Below are 19,815 nucleotides of genomic sequence, written 5' to 3'. Positions count from 1 at the left end.
AGGGGGTTATAGATATAATATAGCTGGCGGCGGGGTACGGGAGCGGCGGTTTAGGGGTTAATAACTTTATTAGGTTGCGGCGGGGTAAAGGAGCGGCGGTTTAGGGGTTAATAGCATTTTTATTGTTAGGCTAGTGAGGGGGGATAGCGGATAGAGGGTTAGACAGTGCGGGCTATGTTAGGGAGGCGTGTTAGACAGTGCGGGTGTTTTAGACTTTAGTCAGGTTTTATAGGCGCCGGCAGTTTCTAACGTGGCGCAAGTCACTGGCGACGCCAGAAATTTGTACTTACGCAGATTTCTGGACATCGCTGGTTTGTGAGACTTACGGCACGTTAGCATCTGACGGCGACCTGTATGGGATGGCTCGAGTTGCGAGCTGAAACTGCGGGCGACGCCGGTTCCCTCGCTTGCGCCGCAAACTGCGATCGATATCGGATCGCGCCCCATGTACCAGCAAATTATTTAGTCTGCCTCCATACAAAAAGAAAGCAGCTCGATCCTCCTTTTCCTACAGAGCACCACAATTATGAAACGACTTGCTGCACATTTTAAAACCTTCCCCAAGCCTAAAATCCTTTAAGAGATCCCTCTTTACATATCTCAAAACAGAATGCACCTGTCATGGTTGATTATATATTGCCTACCTGTTCTATGTTAAATTTTGCATATACTATATGTATTAATATTGTTTTTGTATTTTATTGTACCCTATTGTATCAATGTAATGTTTTGTGGACCCAGGACATACTTGAAAACGAAAGAAATCTCAATGTATCCTTCCTGGTAAAATATTTTATAAATAAATATATTTCCCCTGTCTGTTCTCCTACACTGGACACTGTCTTGCCTGTCACCTAAACCCCCCTCATTATTTTTACGACACCTCCTCCTCTCCCTGCACTCAGACCTCTAACACTTTCTGTCTTTTTAGCTATCCTGTGTTTTAAGATATAATCTGTAAATTCCATTGAATTGGTCAGTTTTGCTTCAGACTTGCGAAAGGAAGGAACTCTTCCGAAAGCTTGTCAACTTATAAATGTATAGTTAGTCCAATAAAAAAAAGTATCTTTGTTCAATGCAATACTTTTGTTATTTTGATATATATAAATATATATACATACACACACACACACACACACATATATATACTGTATATATATATAAAAGAGGAAGTGTTTCTTTAAGAGGAGGTCTAGGGAATGAATCTGCCTAAAAGGGGGAGGTATAGGAAGTAGTGAAGTCTCATAAGAATACCGAAGAACTGAATGTGTGAGGTTGAAGCTGCCTTTTTATTCATAGAATCTGCTGTATCTCTAACAAACTCAGTTAATAATAATAATAATAATAAAGGTAAGTGACTGTGTTCATATGTAGTATTACAATAGGTGGGAGAATATTTATATTGTTAGGAGAACATACAAAATAATGTAAGTGTTGAATAGAGAAAAACAAACCCTAATCTCCTATTTGCCCTCTACTAGTGGGCTACGGAAGTCATGTTATGCTGTATAATTACTATTTATGCTTACTACGCTGGCTGGTTGCATTATTTTCTTCACACACACGCAATAATATGAACAACTGCTCAAACAAGGGGGGCTGGCTTGGATACAGAATAAAGGGCCGTTATATAGTGATACAATGAAATTCTCTAGTTCTTACAGCATGTCGTTTTATTGATAGCGATGCTGCAAACATATGTATTTAACCCCCACAAAGGTGTTAAAAACACAGTTAAATAGAATTATCAAGGAAGCGGTATAAAGATGATAGATGTGTGTGAAAGCTGATTTCCTGTCCTGTGTGTGTTTCTTTTTGTTCTTTTAAAGGGACATTGTACCCAAATGTTGAAGAAACTGAAAGTGATGCAGAATAGCTGTAAAAAAGTGGACTAGAAATATCACCTGGACATCTCTGTGTAAAAATGGAAGATATTTTACCTTTAAAATGTTCTCAGTAGCCACATCCCATTGTAATGGGACTTTAAGTAGCCAATCAGGATGCTAGTCCCAGGATATGCAATGATGTATAATTCTGGCATGCACAGGCACAGTCATGTTATTGCCTCCTGAGTTTAAGGAATTGTTTTGTGAAATCTCTCAAGATTTCCTTGAAATCTCATGAGATCATAGTAAAGCAAAGTGTGACATCAGCATTGATAAAGCTGATTGTCTGTTTCTTCCAACATGCAGTTGGAAATGCAAATCTAATTAAAAGAAAATAAAGAACTAATTATGGTGTAACTTAAGGACTGTCAAATGTTTGAAACTTAGTAGCTGTATAATATAATAGCATTTTTAGGAGAATATATAGGTGTTTGTGTGCATGCATGTATATATATGTGTGTATGTATATATATATATATATATATATATATATATATATAGCACTCATTTGTGGACTACAATAGTTAATGTTAAGGACATAAAGTGGATGTTTTAGTTTCAGCTGCCAAGAGAGAAAAAAAAATCCATTAATTGCAACTCCAATTTCTAGGTCCTAAATTTGGCTTTTGTTGTTCCTCTATTCGCATGTAGTCAAGTACACAATGAGGTATGTGGCATGTTTGTCTCTCAGACCAGTTTAAGATTTAATATCACCCAAAAAAAGTAATTACCGTATATATATATATATATATATATATCTATATCTCAGGGGCGTATTTAGGTTTTGTGCTGCCCTAGGCACTCAAAATTCTGCTGCCCCCCCCACCCCCCTCCCCAGGTTTAAGGCCTTTTTTTAGACATAATATTTTTGGGGCAGGGTGTAAAAAATTTAAAAAAATAAATGTATTTTTAAGTAGATGTTTGCCAGGGCTTGCATTCACTCTGGTCACACACACACACACATATATATATCCAAGCAGATATTTTGCTTAAATAATGTCAATATATATATATATAGACATTATTTTGCAAGTCAGATGATTAAAGTGTTTATATCAGAAAAAAATACCCTTCACTGTTAGATAGTTTGTCAGTAGGTAGTTGTTTAACCTTAAACATCTTCTTTGGTGATTGACAGTTATTTAAGCAAAATATCTGCTTGGATAAATATGTAATGCAGGGGTGTCCAAACTTTGCTCTCCAGAGGTTTTGGAACTACATTTCCCATGATGCTCAGCTAGATAAAATGCTGGCTGAGCATCATCGGAAATGTAGTTCCAAAACCTCTGGAGAGCAAAGTTTGGACACCCCTGATGTAATGAATATACAAACTGGCCTTTAAAAGTACTTAAAAAATACAACAGTAGTTATGATAGGTTTAGGAATTGTATCGTAGGGGATAAAGTCACATGATACAATAATAAATAAAGTATGTACTTGTATTGTTTCTGAATGTATTAAATGCATACAACATATTTTCAGTTGTGTTTTAAGTCACATAGTTGTATAGATTCAGCAATAAATACTTATTCTTTGCATGTATGACGGATAGACAAACAGTAAATGTACAAGTATTTAGTGACTAATCCGTTTAAGTATTTTAATGCCTAATGAAGATGTATTGAAGGGAGAAAGGCATATGCTGTTTCACAGTGGTCACGGTGTAGTGCACACTGCACTATGTAGTCTGTGTGAGTCTCAATCACGCGGTGGAGCCAGGAAGAATACCGCATTCCCTCTCAGTCCAGGCCAGGCTGCGCAAGTGAGCTCCGCTTCCACTGTCACCACGTCATGCGCACCCACATACAATCCCATAGGATAGCAATAGCCGGGCCCTGGTTGATTTAGCCACCCGGCCCTCAGTTCAGTAGAGTGGCCCTAGGGACTCAAAATTCTGCTGCCCCTTAAAAATCTGCTGCCCTAGGCACCGGCCTTGTTGGCCTATGCCTTAACACGCCCCTGCTATATCTATATATATATATATATATATATATATATATAATGTCACCTCAAACTCCCCCCCCCCGCAGTTGTTTTCTTGGGTGTTGGGTATTTTTGTGGCGGACACCTGGCAACCCTATTAACCTGTAAACCACCACACCCTCACATTACAAATTACCCCACTACACTATTAACCCCTAAACCACCACAACCTCCATCGCAAAGTACCCTGCTACACTATTAACATCTAAACCACCACAACCCTAACACCCACTTACTTACAATAATAAAAAAAAACTACCATTACATAAAAAAAATCTTAACATTACATAAAAATAAAAAACTATCATTACATAAGAATAAAAAACTAACATTACAGAAAATTTTAAAAAAACATTGCCAAAAATAAAAAGCCACAGTTATGCCTATTCTAAAACTAAAGCCCTGCTTAAAAAAAAAACTATATTAACACAAAGGACTCAATTTATCAAACACGGTGCACATATTCTCCCCTGCCCATCCAGCTTCTCTTCTGGTTGCCAGCAGTCCGCTGCCTGAATTTACTATTACGCACAAGCGCTCCTGTTCAACCTCGCCCCCTGCCCGCACGTGATTGGTAGAGCTGTCAATCTTCCTGGTTGGAAAAAAATAAAATACAACATTCTACAATAAAAGTACCCCCCCCCAAAAAAAGCCTATCTAAAAAAAATAAAAATTGCCCTAAAGAGATTCCAGCTCTTTCAATTATTCAGCTCTTTTGCTGCCAAAAAAAGCAAAACTAACCTAAAAAAACCTATCCTTAAAAAAGATTGCCCTGAAAGAGGCATTTGCTTGGGCACAGCCCTGATAAGGGCATTTGATAAGGGCATTTGGAAGAGCAGTGTCCTAAAGTGATTCAGCTCTTTGGCCCAAACAAAAACAAAACCCTATTTAAAAAATAAATCCTAATCTGAAAAAATATCCCTATCCTAAAAAAAAGTTGCCCTGTGCATTTGGTAGGGCATTTCCCATATAGTCATTACAGCTCTTTTCTGAATAAAAAAAATAATATTCTAAGAAAAACCTAAACTAAAAAACCCTATCCTAAACAAAAGATGCCCTAAAAAGGGTATCGGTTATTTTGTCTGTTTTTTATCCTAAGCTAAAAACAAAAACCCACCCAAAAACTCCTATCGCTTCTCCCCAAAATTGGTACTCACCAAACATGAATCAGGCTTTTAGGTGATCGCCTTCAGCAGTGCTCCTCTTCTTTCTCCATCCATGGCCGTGCTCTTCTTTTCTTCTTATCTTCCACCCGATCCATCTTCATGTGGTTCTGCTGCACACTGGATCTTGAATGCGAGGTTCCCCCTGCCACCATGGATGAAGAAGGAATGGGAGCACCTCCGGAGGCGATCACCTAGCAGCCGAAATCAAGTTTGGTGAGTACCAATTTTGCGGTTTAGTAATAGGTGTTTTTTTTATATCTTAGGGTGCAATGAAAATGAAATACCTGATGCCCTTTTCAGGGCAATCTTTTTTTTTTTAGGATAGTTTTTTTATATAGATTATGTTTTTGTATTTTTTTTATCTTTTTGGGGCAGCAAAAGAACTGAATCACTTTAGGGCACTGTCCAACCAAATGCCCTTTTCAGGGCAGTGTTTTTTTAAGATAGGTATTATTTTAGGGGTTGGTTAGTCTTTTTTTTAATATATATATATATATATATATATATATATATATATATATATATATATATATATATATATAGTGAGAGAGAGAGAGAGAGAGAGAGAGAGAGAGACAGGGCCGCCTTCAGGGGGTGAAATGGGTAACTCCTGTCACTTTTTTTTTTACATTTTGGCAGCCACCAGAGGGCGCTACAGCAGAGTGCTACTTGAGCATGGGAAATGTCATTACAAGGAGTAAAGCATTAGCATTTGAGAGGATTTCTGAGTGTGCACTAAACCACTATGCACAGTGTGAGACAGACTTGGCACTTCAGTTTGTACACTGTGTGCCTGACTGCAGATCACTTTCATTTGCAGAGTAGGGAGGACTTACTTAGTAAATGTTTTTTATTTCTTTGTGCAATTTCGGGTTGTAACTTCAGTGTGGTAGTTGTATGGTGGCCCAGGGGTCTATAAAAACACATTTTTTTAGCAGTATGCAGCAGTGTATTTTTTTATTATTTGACAATGCTGTAGAAATTATATATTTAAAACCATGCAGAAATGTTTTCCTCCTTAATACACAAATGGTAGGTGCCCTTTTGGCAGATATGATTTTTTTTATTGTATTTTATTCTGTGGATGTCTCTGTGAGAGAGTGTGTGTGTGTGTATGTCTTTGTGCATTTTCTGTCGATATCTCTGTAAGGGTTTGTGTGTCTGTCTTTGTGCATTTTATGTGGGTGTCTCTGTGAGGGTGTCTATGTATGTCTGTGTATTTTCTGTGGATGCCTCTGTGAGAGTGGGTATGTATGTCTTTGTGTGTTTTCCGTGGATGTCTCTGTGAGGGTGTGTATGTATGTCTGTGTTTTCTATGGATGTCTCTGTGAGGGTGTGTGTGTATGTATGTCTGTGTTTTCTGTGATTGTCTCTGTGACGGTGTGTGCTTATGTCTTTGTGCATTTTCTGTGAGTGATTCTGTGGGTGTCTGTGTTTATGTCTTTGTTGGTGTCTCTATGAGTGTTTATGTATTTTTTTTCTTTGGGTCTCTCTGTGAGGGTGTGTGTGTCTGTTTTTGTGCACTTTCTGTGGATGTCTCTGTGAGGGTGTGTGTGTATGTCTGTGCGTTTTCTGTGGGTATCTCTGTGAGGGTTTGTGTGTGTATTTCTTTGTGCATTTTCTGTGGGTGTCTCTGTGAGGGTGGGTGTGTATGTCTTTGTGTGTTTTCTGTGGATGTCTCTGTTTGGATATGTGTGTGTATGTATGGCTGTGTTTTCTGTGGATATCTCTGTGAGGGTGTGTGCATATGTCTGTGTGTTTTCTGTGGGTATCTCTGATGGTGTGTACATATGTCTGTGTGTTTTCTGTGGATGTCTCTGTCAATGTTAAGAAATGCTGAGTGTCTGTGTGGGTGTCTGTGTCTGAGTGTGTTTGTGTGTTTCTTTGCATGTCTGCTAGAGTGTCTATATGTGAATCCTTATGAGTGAGTGTGTGTTTCAGTGTATGAATGTGTCTGTGTGTTTCTGTGTTTACAACATTTCCAAGTTTGACTACACTTAAGAATAAAGTGCATATACGTTTTAGTCACTTAGTCAAAAATTGCACGTCAAAGGGTGGGGGTGGGGGGGGCTTGATAAATGGTTATGTAAGGGGCCCCAAAATTTCAAGTGGCGGCCCTGTATATAGCAAAAGAGCTAAAATCTATTTAGTGCAATCCATGACCAATTCCCCTTTCAGGGCAATTTTTAGAGTAGGTTTTTTCTGATAGCCTTTTTTGGGGGAGTGGGGGTTACTTTTATGGTAGAATGGGATTGCATATATATATATATATATATATATATTTTATTTTTTTTAAATCGCTTTAGGGCAATGCGCTACAAAAAGCCCTTTTATTTAAGGGTGTTTTTTTTTTTTTTTTTAAAAGGTGGCTTTAGTTTTAGAATAGTCCATTTTGATTAATTAGTGCCCGGTTTTTAATAAACCTATTGAAAACAAGGGCACTTTAATTAATCAAAATTGACATTTCACTGTCCAGCAATTCCCTCGGCCGTCAGAAGCCTCTGCAGACGTCAGAAATGATGAATCAGGCTTCCTCCAATAGTGTATAGTGTAGGAAGTTCATTTTGGTGGGCTATGTGGTGGTTCAGAGGTTAATAGTGTAGGGAGTTAATTGAGGTGGGCTCAGGGATAGGCACATACAAAGGCTGTGGCGGACATTTTCCAAAGTACAGACCTTAGCGAAGGACACCAAGGTACATTTGGAATTAAAAACATTATTTTATAATGCTTGGTGTTATTATACTGATGCAGATACCACTGATCATATAACCAGCCCTCCTCTGGCTATACCCATGTGCCAGTGTCACTACTGTGTCTTTGTATAGTGCTTGGTGTTATTATACTGATGCAGATACCACTGACCCTATAACCAGCCCTTGTCTGGCTATACCCATGTGCCAGTGTCACTGCTGTGTCATTATATAGTGTTGGGTGTTATTATACAGATGCAGATACCACTGACCCTATAACCAGCCCTCCAATGGCTATACCCATGTGCCAGTGTCACTACTGTGTCATTATATAGCGCTGGGTGTTATAATACTGATGCAGATACCACTGACCCTATAACCAGCCCTTGTCTGGCTATACCCATGTGCCAGTGTCACTACTGTGTCATTATATAGTGCTGGGTGTTATTATACTGATGCAGATACCACTGACCCTATAACCAGCCCTTGTCTGGCTATACACATGTGCCAGTGTCAATACTGTATCTTTGTATAGAGCTGGGTGTTATTATACTGATGCAGATACCACTGACCCTATAACCAGCCCTTGTCTGGCTATACCCATGTGCCAGTGTCACTACTGTGTCATATAGTGCTGGGTGTTATTATACAGATGCAGATACCACTGACCCTATTACAGCCCTTGTCTGGCTATACACATGTGCCAGTGTCAATACTGTGTCTTTGTATAGTGCTGGGTGTTATTATACTGATGCAGATAACACATCCAGTATTTCACTCAGGCTTTATTTATTCCATAACTTACCACCCAATATCACTAGCAGTCTCTTGACAAACCACTAACTTTATTTACACTACATATTTTTTTTTATTCCTATTATTTAATCAGAAAGAAAAGATATACTAAGGTTGTGGCGGACACTGCAAGGGCTATTCACGGACACCAGTGTCTGTGTACGGACACCTTGCCTATCCCTGGCTATGTAGTAGTTTAGGGGGTTAATAATGTAGGGAGTTAACTGCAGTGGGATATGTGGCAGTTTAGGTGGTTAATAGTGTAAAGTCAGTTCAGTATTTGTATCTTTAGATTCCTTTGGCAGTGGTCACTCGGCCACCCCTTGTTTCTTTTACTGATTTTTTTTGCCCAGTACCCTGCATTGTAGGATGCCTCTTAAAGGGACATAACATGCTTTAGATTTTAATATAACATATTTAAGGTACATGAAAGTCAAAATGAAACATTCATGATTTAAACTGACATTTTGCTCTCTTCCATCAGAACATACCTAGGTAGGCCCAGGAGCATGCACATATCCTAAGCCCTATATGGCAGCAATGTTTGCAGTAATGTATAGGGTTGTTGCAAACATTTTTGCAAATTCTTCTGCAATATAGAGCACATGCACACTCCTAACCCTACCTGCCATGGAAAGGAGCACACATTTAATTAAAGGATCATTTGAACTGTGAAAATTGTGGGTTTTGAAAGTGCAAACTGCAGACCTCACCAGCCTACCTGTTATCTATCTGTCCCCAATTGCCTCAGCAGAGATGATAAGATATGTTATTGCAAAACCGCTTACGTTTTACAAGTCTGAATTGGCTCCTCCAAGTAAAGCAAGTGGTTGTGGTGAGGGGGGTTGCCCATTAAAAAAAAAAAAATTGCAGCAATCAAGAAGTTAATGTATTCAGATTTTTCCACACTAGGCTGGTAAGTTTTATGTTTTTCAATACTACAGAAAAGTTTTGTAATTAATTTGTTTTATGCCTCTTTAACTATTTTGGACCAGATTACGAGTGGCAGATGTAGCACCCGTATTACAAGTTTAAAGTAATTGCAATCGCTTAAAGGGACATAATACTCATATGCTAAATCACTTGAAACTGATGCAGTATAACTGTAAAAAGCTGACAGGAAATTATCACCTGAGCATCTCTATGTAAAAAAGGAAGATATTTTACCTCACAATTTCCTCAGCTCAGCAGAGTAAGTTCTGTGTAAAAAGTTATACTCAACTGCTGCCCAGCTGCAGGTAAAAAAAAATAAAAAATGAAGAAATGAACAGCAGCCAATCAGCATCAACAGTGCTGAGGTCATGAACTTTTTTACTGTGATCTCATGACATTTGACTTAACTCTCATGAGATTTCATTGTAAACTTCCTTACACTGAGACTGAGTAGGGAAATAAGATGAGTGTGCACGAAAGCTTGCTCCTTTCGCTGTCCCGGGACAAACATACTGATTTGTTGCTTAGATGTCCTTTACAATGGGATGTGGCTACTGAGAAACTTTTGAGGTAAAATATCTTTCTTTTTTACAAAGAGATGCTCAGGTGATATTTTCTAGTCAGCTTTTTACAGCTATATTGCATCACTTTCAAGTGTTTAAACATTTGGGTATTATGGCCTTTTAAGCACAATTAAATTTAATGCGCATCAGGATAGCACAACCTCAAAGCTCTGGTTAACTATTTTGCAAAACAAAAAAGTGTGACAAAACACATTAAAAATACATTTGAAAGTACAGTTACACTCATAATAACACTATCTAATAAAAAATATTTGCACAAAAAAGTTATAAGGGCTAGATATGAAGTCTCAGGAAAAAAAAAAGGTTGCAAAGGGCTTTAACATAGGTACATACATATACATGTCTAAATATGTCTATGTAAATGCACAGTATAACACTTTATTCAAAATGAATAGTGCATAAATATGCTTTAACATGTTTTCATCTACTTAATGCAATCCAATGCACTAATATATACTGTATGTCTATATATAGATAAATATATCTATATGTATTTTTGTGTATGTTTATATGTGTATATATACCTGTAAATATATACATATGTTTGAAGTAAGTTTATGTTTTAGCCATTAGGAATGCCCTTGACCAGCTTACTAGTGCTTGCGTCATTAGCACGTATACTTTTATGATTATATAGGGATCCTGGATGCTGCGGGTTGGGCTGCTGGGTCTATGTTAGGTTTCCCCTCAGAATACAGTGCTTGTCAGGGGGATGTATTTGGGGTACGATTTATGATTTAGTGGTTTCACATCATGGGAAATCTTCTGTAATCGGTTGCAGGGATGTGTCTTCTGCCTCCCTTTATGGATGTATAATACATTCCTTTTTCCATAACCTCTGCTGATATGTTACAGTACTGGTTTGGCTGTTTTGCTGCTTGTTTGTGAGTGCTGTTGTTGTGCTTCCTGCCATGATTTTTTGTCACCCAGCACATCATTATGCTAAAATCTGATGCTGTTATAACACTGTGAGAGCCGTAAGTCCTGTTACTTGCCCTGCTGGCAGAGAGATAGTATAGAGCGGTGAGCCAGGTAAAAAAAAGTGCAGCAGCCATTTTTGTTTCTTTCTCACTGTCTGTCTTGGCTGTTTGGTTATCAGCAGGAGCTGCCGCACTAGTTCTTTGTTTTGACATATTTACAGCAGCACCAGGCTGCCCTCTCTCTCTCCCCCGGCTCCCCCCTACTTCTTGTATTGGCTGCTTGAATGACCCAATGAGGTCTTGTATCTGTGACTAACATAGCAGGGACTAAGGAAGCACATTATATCTGAAGCAATTGTTTTCTCCCCGGAACTCAGCACTTACAGGTCAGTGACACTGGGCTGACATACCTAGCATTCTTATTTATCCTAGTTGCAGGCACACAATGCTAACTACACTTTTGTACAATGCCTGAAACCAAATAACAGCCATATCTAAATTAAAGCTGTGAGATGCTACTTAGCTGCCTCTTCTGTATTATATAAATATGTATGCTATGCCTAGTTGTACTTGAATGTGCATATTTTGTGTGTATATATATCTGTGTATGTGTGTATGTGGTGTTTAGGTTGTGTCTGAATGTATGTTGTGGTGTGTGTTTGTCTGAATGTATGTTGTGTGTGTATGTTGGTGTGTGTCTGAATGTATGTGGTGTGTGTATGTTGTGGTTTCTGTGTTTGTCTGAATGTATGTTGTGGTGTGTGTGTGTGTCTGAATGTATGTTGTGTGTGTATGTTGGTGTGTGTCTGAATGTATGTGGTGTGTGTGTGTATGTTGTGGTTTCTGTGTTTGTCTGAATGTATGTTGTGGTGTGTGTGTCTGAATGTATGTTGTGTGTGTATGTTGGTGTGTGTCTGAATGTATGTAGTGTGTGTGTGTATGTTGTGGTTTCTGTGTTTGTCTGAATGTATGGTGTGGTGTGTGTGTGTGTGTCTGAATGTATGTTGTGTGTGTATGTTGGTGTGTGTCTGAATGTATGTGGTGTGTGTGTGTATGTTGTGGTTTCTGTGTTTGTCTGAATGTATGTTGTGGTGTATGTGTCTGAATGTATGTTGTGTGTGTATGTTGGTGTGTGTCTGAATGTATGTGGTGTGTGTGTGTATGTTGTGGTTTCTGTGTTTGTCTGAATGTATGTTGTGGTGTGTGTGTGTGTGTCTGAATGTATGTTGTGTGTGAATGTTGGTGCGTGTCTGAATGTATGTGATGTGTGTATGTTGTGGTGTGTCTGAATGTGTGTGGTGTGTGTATGTAGTGTATCTAAATGTATGTGAATGATGTGTAGTTTGCATATGTTATGTATGTGGTGTGTAGGTTGTGTCTGAATGTATGTTTAGTGTGTGTGTATGTTATTGTGTGGGTTTGTCAATGTATGTTGGTGTGTGTGTATATTGTGGTTCCTGTGTTTGTCTGAATGTATGCTGTGTGTGTGTGGTGTGTGTGTGTGTTATGGTGTGTGGGTGTTTGTCTGTATGTTGTGTGTGTGTATATGTTGTGGTTCCTGTGTTTGTCTGAATGTATGTTGTGTGTGTGTGTGTCTGAATGTATGTGATGTGTGTATGTTGTGGTGTGCCTGTGTGTGTGTGGTGTGTGTATGTTGTGTGTCTGCATGTGTGTATATGGTTGTGTGTCTGCATGTGTGTATATGTTGTGTGTGGTGTGTTTAAGTTGTGTGTTGCTGTGTATATGAGACTGTGTACATGTGTGTGTGTATACACTGTGTAGTGGGTGGGTGTATGTTTGTTTGTTCTGCACTGTGTGTCAGGATTTTGGGACATACATCAGGCTTCCACTCTCAGTGAGTGTTGAATTGCTAAGATTATTTAAATATATATTTATGACACAGAATTTACAGGATTTTTTTATATGTAGATTATGTTCTTGTTTATTTAATTTATATTATATTGGTCTCATGATTTTTTTTTCAAGCCATTTCCCATCTCTGCTCCTGCACACCACATTATACTTTTGCCTGGGGTGGGGGTTGTCCCTCTTTCCAATTTGGAAATGTTGGGAGTTATTATTATTGGTTATTTGTAGAGCGCCAACAGATTCCGCAGCGCTAGGTATAACCAGTAGAGACACGTTCTAATCCAGCTCAGAAACTCTGCTCAGCAATCTCACACATAACTTGATGTGGTTATTATACTGTTAATGTGAGTCAGGTCATATGGTCATTTATTTATTTAGATTTGGTGACCATCCCTGATATTATGTAGTAAGCACAAATCTGTTGATTTATTTTAATCTGTTGTAGTATATGTGCAGAATGATTCATCTACCAAAAAATGTTCTGTGTTGCTAAAGAAAAAAATAACAACAACAAAACTGTAGGTTTTCTGATGCTTTCCTTATGTTACAGGTTATAGGTATTTATAGCTATCTACAATTTTGAAGAGTATATATAAGTATATATAGGGCTAGATTTATCAAGCCCCTGCGACAGCAAGTTCTCACAAGAACTTGCTCGCCGCGATTTATCAAGTAGCGGTCACCAGACCGCTGCTTCCCTAACATCTTCGCCACATCTATTTTGGCAAAATTCAATCTCCTCGGTCGAGTCCGACCGAGGAGATTGACAGCTCCTGCCCGCGCGTGATTGGCTGTGCACGGGCAGGGGGCGGGATTGCACGCAAGCGCAAAATTGCGCTTGTGTGCAATGTTAATTACCTGCGGGTAATTGCGCCCCGCCACAGGCGAGCTGAGGCGTACAGGGGCGTGTATACGCGCCCCTGTACGCCTCAGGGTTGATAAATCTAGCCCATAATATACTGTTTATTTTTAAATGATTAAGGAAATGCTTATACACTATATAGTTATTGTTTTCACTTTCTGTATGGTTATGCAGATAGGTTTATATTTTACTACAGTTCACTTTATGCATTTGCAGTAATGTACTTGATATAATTTTTTTGCATAAATTTATATATTGCAGTATGAAGTAAATCCGGAATTCTGGAATCATTCCTTTGTCTTTCAGGAGTTTTTCTTTTGTAAAAAGCAGATTCCTCCTAATTCATCAGCTAACCTGAATCTCTTTAGGAAGTCCCATGATGCAGGAATTATCTAAGTAAGTGTGGAAAACGAAGGTTGTCAATTTGAATCCAGCTATGGCTGCTTGTTTAAGGAGACATAAGAACAGCAAAGTCCAGCGCACCCGGTAGCAATGAGACTCAACAAAGTAATATATGCCAAGTAGTTACCTGTTTATTTAGAACATGTGGAAAAAGGGCTAAACAAGCCAAATATGCCTAATGGCAAAGTACTCCAACACGTCAGGAAATAACCGCAAAAGACAGGCAGCAGGATAGGGAATAAAATAGGTCAGACGCGTTTCCTTATGTTGCTACATAGTAATCCTCAGTGACCATGCATTAAGGAGACCCCTGTTAAGGTGGTTGATTTTATCTTTTGCTTCATTATTTTGGTAGTCCCTGTTTCTGTCTCAGGGCTGAACTTGATCTTTATGCCAAGATATAGGGGTCTTTTCTTTATTATTTTAGGCTTAAGAATTCTAGACTGAATTATAAGGGTACTTGGTCTCACTTTGGAAGCAATCTGCATTAGGATCTATACCTGCACATCCTTATCCATTAGGATTTCCTATGCTTGCTCTGGTTGGCATTCTTAGACGTTTACCTTTGTTGTCGTCTTTCTGTTTCATTTGGATGCAGCTCCTTCTTTTTTTAAAAGGCTCTAGGATTATTGTTCAGTCTTTAGGGTATCTTAATTGTCCCTTAGTGGGTTGTTGTTTTTGTACAGGCTTTTTTATTTATGGTCTTTTAAAGGGATATCAAACCCATTTTTTTCTTTCTTTCATGATTCAGATAAAGCATGCAATTTTAAGCAATTTTCTAATTTACTCCTATTCTCAATTTTTCTTTGTTCTCTCTGTATCTTTATTTGAAAAGTAGGAAAGTAAGCTTAGTTGCCAGCCCATTTTTTGTTCAGCACCTAGGTAGCACTTGCTAATTGGTGGCTATATGTGTTTATTGTTGGTGGATTCATGCAGATTATACTTCAGAAAGTGTGTCTGTCCTGGAATCCTGTGCAACCCTATTTTTCTGTTTAGACACAATCAGTGGTTAGAAATCATATTTCTGCCCACTCTGTTCTTTTCCACAGGAAAATTGCTAATCTTCTAGATGTTCATAGTTTTGTTCAGGCATTATCTAGAATAAAGCCTGTAATCAAACCTTTCTCTCTTCCTTGGAATCTTAATTTGGTTCTGAAAGTTTTGCAGTTTCCTCCTTTTGTACCTATGCATAAAGTAGATATAAAGCTTATTTCCTGGAAAGTTTTATTTTTTTGGCTATTTCATCTGCTAGAAGAGTGTCTGAGTTGGCTGTACTTTCTTCTTAACCTCCTTATCTGTTTTTTACATAAGGTTAAAGTTGTTTTGAGAACTTCTTTTGATTTTCTGCCTAAAGTTGTTTCTTCTGACAATATCAGTAGGAAAATTCTAGTTCCTTCCCATTGTCCTGATCCTAAAAATTCTTCTGAGAGACTTCATAACCTCGATGTTGCCCGGGCTCTGAAATATTATCATGAGGTTACTAAAGATTTTAGACACATTCCTGATTTGTTTATTTATTTTTTAGGTAAGTGCAAGGGACAGAAGACGTCTTCTGTTGCTTTGGCTTCTTGGATTAAACAATTCATATGTAGAAGCGGGTCAAACTCTTCCTAAGTGTATCACAGCTCATTCTACTTGCTCTATAGCGACTTCCTGGGCATTCAAGAATGAGGCTTCTGTGGAACAAATTTGCATGGCAGCTACTTGGTCATCCTTGCATTTTAATGTTTTTGCTTCATCTGAAGCTGCTTTTGGTAGGAAAGTGCTTCAGGCAGTTGTTTCTGTCTAGGGCTCAGTTTTCTGTTTTTAAATTGCATTTATAAAATTAATTAAAATTAAATTTTTCTGTTTTTTGGGTGTTTTTTTCTTATGGTTAAAGGATGCTTAACCCCTGCCTTTTTTACATCCATTACTCGTAGTCTCTGCTATAGATTGGGTATTAGTTCCCAGGAGTAATGGATCGTGGACTCTTATCACCTATGAAAGAAAGCATAATTTATATCTTACCTGACAAATTCCTTTCTTTTATGCTGATAAGAGTCCACAAGACACGACCCTGATTTTTTATATATTTTTTTTTTTGTTCTATGTTTGTCACATCCCTTTTTCCCATTTCCTCTATTTATTTTGCTCTTTTTCATTCTCACCTCTGTCAGCTTGGCTATACGTCAGACTGATTACCATAGAGATGGGAGGGTTTATATAGAGCTCTGAGGTTTGGAAATATTTGCCTCCTCCTAGTGGCAGGAAAGGTAATTCCCAGGAGTAATGGATCATGGACTCTTATCACCATTAAAGAAAGGAGTTTATCAGGTAAAATATAAATTGTTATTCTCCCATGGTGGCCCCTCACACTTCACTGATCTAGAGTCTTCTATATGGCCTACCAGAGTCACATGCCAGACAATGGAAGAATACAGACCTGAGAATATTTGGTGATCTCTATGAAGGTACAGTACGCTGCTTAATAACTCTACCCCTAAAAGTTACTATAACAAAGCCCTTAGAAGGGATTTTTGTAGGGAATTGCCCTAAAGTGTATCAGCTCTTTCTTTCATGTAATTTGCAAGAGTCCATGAGCTAGTGACGTATGGGATATACATTCCTACCAGGAGGGAGCAAAGTTTCCCAAACCTCAAATGCCTATAAATACACCCCTCACCACACCCAATTCAGTTTTACAAACTTTGCCTCCTATGGAGGTGGTGAAGTAAGTTTGTGCTAAGATTTCTACGTTGATATGCGCTTCCCAGCATTTTGAAGCCTGATTCCTCTCAGAGTACAGTGAATGTCAGAGGGATGTGAAGAGAGTATCGCCTATTGATTTTATGGTTTCCCTCACAGGAAATCTTTTCAAGGGTTCTCTGTTATCGGTCGTAGGGATTCATCTCCTACCTCCCTTTTCAGATCGACGATATACTCTTATATACCATTACCTCTGCTGATAGTTTTCAGTACTGGTTTGGCTATCTGCTATATGTGGATAGGTGTCTTCAGTAAGTATGTATCTTTATTGAAGACACTCTTGGCTATGGTTTGGCGCTTTATGTATTAATATAAAGTTTTAAATATATGTATTTTACTTATATTTGCCATGAGTCAGGTCTATGTGAATTTCCCTTTTGCAGTCTAAACAGTTTCAGTATAGGAATCATGTTGGGAAGTTTATTTAAACTTTTTTCTTACCTGGGGTTCAGTCTTTTTCTAATTTGACTTTAATTTTATTATGGGCAAATCTACGCTCGCAAGGGTTCAAAATGCTGGGGGGGTTTTGCGTCATTCTTGGTGCAAAATGGCGCAAATTTCCTAATTTCCAGCATCTTTGTTGACGCTAGTTGTTTTGGTGCGAAATCACGTTTGTTATGACGCGAATTGTGTCATTTGCTGGTGTTAGTTTTGCGCCAAAATTTTTTTTTTGCACAATGCGTCATTCTTGGCACCAAATTTTAGTTATTTTACCCCTCTCCCTCTATTGGGTGGGTTTTATTTTTAGATTAGGGTTTGGGCAGTTGAAAAAGAGCTAAATGCCCTTTTAAGGGCAATGCCCATCCAAATGCCCTTTTCAGGGCAATAGGGAGCTTAGGTTTTTTAGTTAGTATTTTATTTGGGGGGTTGGTTGTGTGGGTGGTGGGTTTTACTGTTGGGGGGTTGTTTGTAATTTTGTTTTACAGGCAAAAGAGCTAATTTCTTTGGGGCAATGCCCCGCAAAAGGCCCTTTTAAAGGCTATTGGTAGTTTAGCTTAGGCTAGGGTTTTTTTTATTTTGGGGGCGCTTTTTTATTTTGATAGGGCTATTAGATTAAGTGTAATTAGTTTAAATATCTGATAATTTCTTTTTTTATTTTGTGTAATTTAGCGTTTGTTTTTGTAATTTAGGTAATTGTATTTAATTTATGTAATTTATTTAATTGTAGTGTAATGTTAGGTGTTAGTGTAAGACAGGTTAGGTTTTATTTTACAGGTAAATTTGTATTTATTTTAGCTAGGTAGTTAGTAAATAGTTAATAACTATTTAGTAACTATTCTACCCAGTTAAAATAAATACAAAATTGCCTGTAAAGTAAAAATAAACCCTAAGCTAGCTACAATGTAACAATTAGTTATATTGTAGCAAGCTTAGGGTTTATTTTACAGGTAAGTATTTAGTTTTAAATAGGAATAATTTAGGTAATGATAGTATAGTAGGTTTTATTTAGATTTATTTTAATTATCTTTAAGTTAGGGGGTGTAAGGGTTAGACTTAGGTTTAGGAGTTAATAAATTTAGTATAGTGGTGGCGACGTTGGGGGCGGCAGATTATGGGTTAATAAATGTAGGTAGGTGGCGGCGATGTTAGGGGCGGCAGATTAGGGGTTAATAATATTTAACTAGTGTTTGTGATGCGGGAGTGGAGTGGTTTAGGGGTTAATATGTTTAATTAATTAATGTATTATAGTGTTTGCTATGCAGGAGGGCCTCGGTTTAGGGGTTAATAGGTAGTTTATGGGTGTTAGTGTACTTTTTAGCACTTTAGTTGTGAGTTTTATACTACAACTTTGTAGCATAAAAACTACTGACTTTAAATTGCGTTACGAATCTTGCGGGATAGGCTATACCGCTTACTTTTTGGCCTCCCAGAAAAAGCTGTAATATCAGTGCTATGGATGTCCCATTGAAAATAGACTTTACGCAAATTGAGTAAGTTAATGTGCGTTACGGCCAAAAAAGTGTGCGGTAAAGCTTTTTCGACAAGACCCGTAATAGCAGCGGTAGTGAAAAAGCAGCGTTATAAGCCATAACGCTGCTTTTTCACTCATAACGCAAAACTCGTAATCCAGCCGTATGTTAATAATTCTTTTTCAAATCTGAATTTTAACATTTTTGCTTTGAGTTTTTTTTCTATTCAATATAGTATCTGTATTATATTCTAGAGAATGGTTATTCTGATTCCCACTTGGGACTGTACAACTATTTCTATGGAAATTGGTACTTGTTTTCAGGATTTTTTAGAATTTGAATTTAACCTTAGCAGAGCATATTCATGTACTTTTTATATTTTTAGCTCAGCTTTATCTGTGGCTGACATTACTGTTCTCTCATTCTTTGTTGAACAGTTAGAATATGCAGTTTCAGATTCTCAAGTATATAACTCTGTTTACTTTAGATGTATTCATTAAATTATGTTTACTATTTCTATTATTATGATTTCAAAATAAATTTTATTATCTCTATCTTGTTAGGATAATAATTTATTTGATTTCTATTATCTCCACTATTTCTGGAGGTTTAGAGTTTTTTCTGCCCCACTTTTAGTCCGGTGATGTAGATCAGTTGGTGAATGTCCTGACTACAAACGTTTGTTCTAGATACAAGGGTCATAGATTCATTTCCCGGCAGGGTTAATACAGCCCTTTTGCCCTTTGAGGTCAATTTATTGTGTACCATTTATTTGGGTAATAATAACTGTTTTTATCAGCTGCTAATTTGGTTAACCTCAAGTGTAAGCACTGAAGAAGCGTTTTTTTGTATCCTTCTGGGAGAAAAACGCTATATAATTATTAGTTATTAGACTGCATGAAGGTGCGGTTCTCAAACCAGTCCTTCTTGTGGGGGGCAGATTAAATTGTTTTTGGATGAACTCAGTCCAAATTCTATATTATTTGGACTGATATTTGAATAGATTTTTAGAATGAGACCGCCTATGGGAAGAATCTTTCTTTCTCAGTACACTCTGTGAATTTTTTTTC

General features: G+C 37.8%; 1 protein-coding gene across 4 annotated transcripts in view; it reads left to right on the top strand.

The window, feature by feature from the left end:
• The first annotated feature begins 1,239 nt into the window (after positions 1-1,239).
• LOC128664153 (BH3-interacting domain death agonist) overlaps positions 1,240-19,815 on the top strand; it is a 125,157-nt gene continuing 106,581 nt past the window's right edge. The window contains exon 1 of one of the 4 annotated variants that reach the window (XM_053718881.1): positions 1,240-1,350. The gene's annotated coding sequence lies outside the window, so the exon portion shown is untranslated. Of the gene's footprint in view, positions 1,351-11,210; positions 11,344-13,948; positions 14,085-19,815 lie in introns of those variants that run through there. The other 3 variants (XM_053718882.1, XM_053718880.1, XM_053718883.1) reach the window with 3 other exon arrangements.

Source organism: Bombina bombina, chromosome 6, assembly GCF_027579735.1.
Source record: "Bombina bombina isolate aBomBom1 chromosome 6, aBomBom1.pri, whole genome shotgun sequence".
Taxonomy (NCBI): Eukaryota; Metazoa; Chordata; class Amphibia; order Anura; family Bombinatoridae; genus Bombina; species Bombina bombina.
The sequence above is the reverse complement of the archived record's forward strand: the minus strand, read 5'-3'. Positions and strand labels throughout refer to the sequence as shown.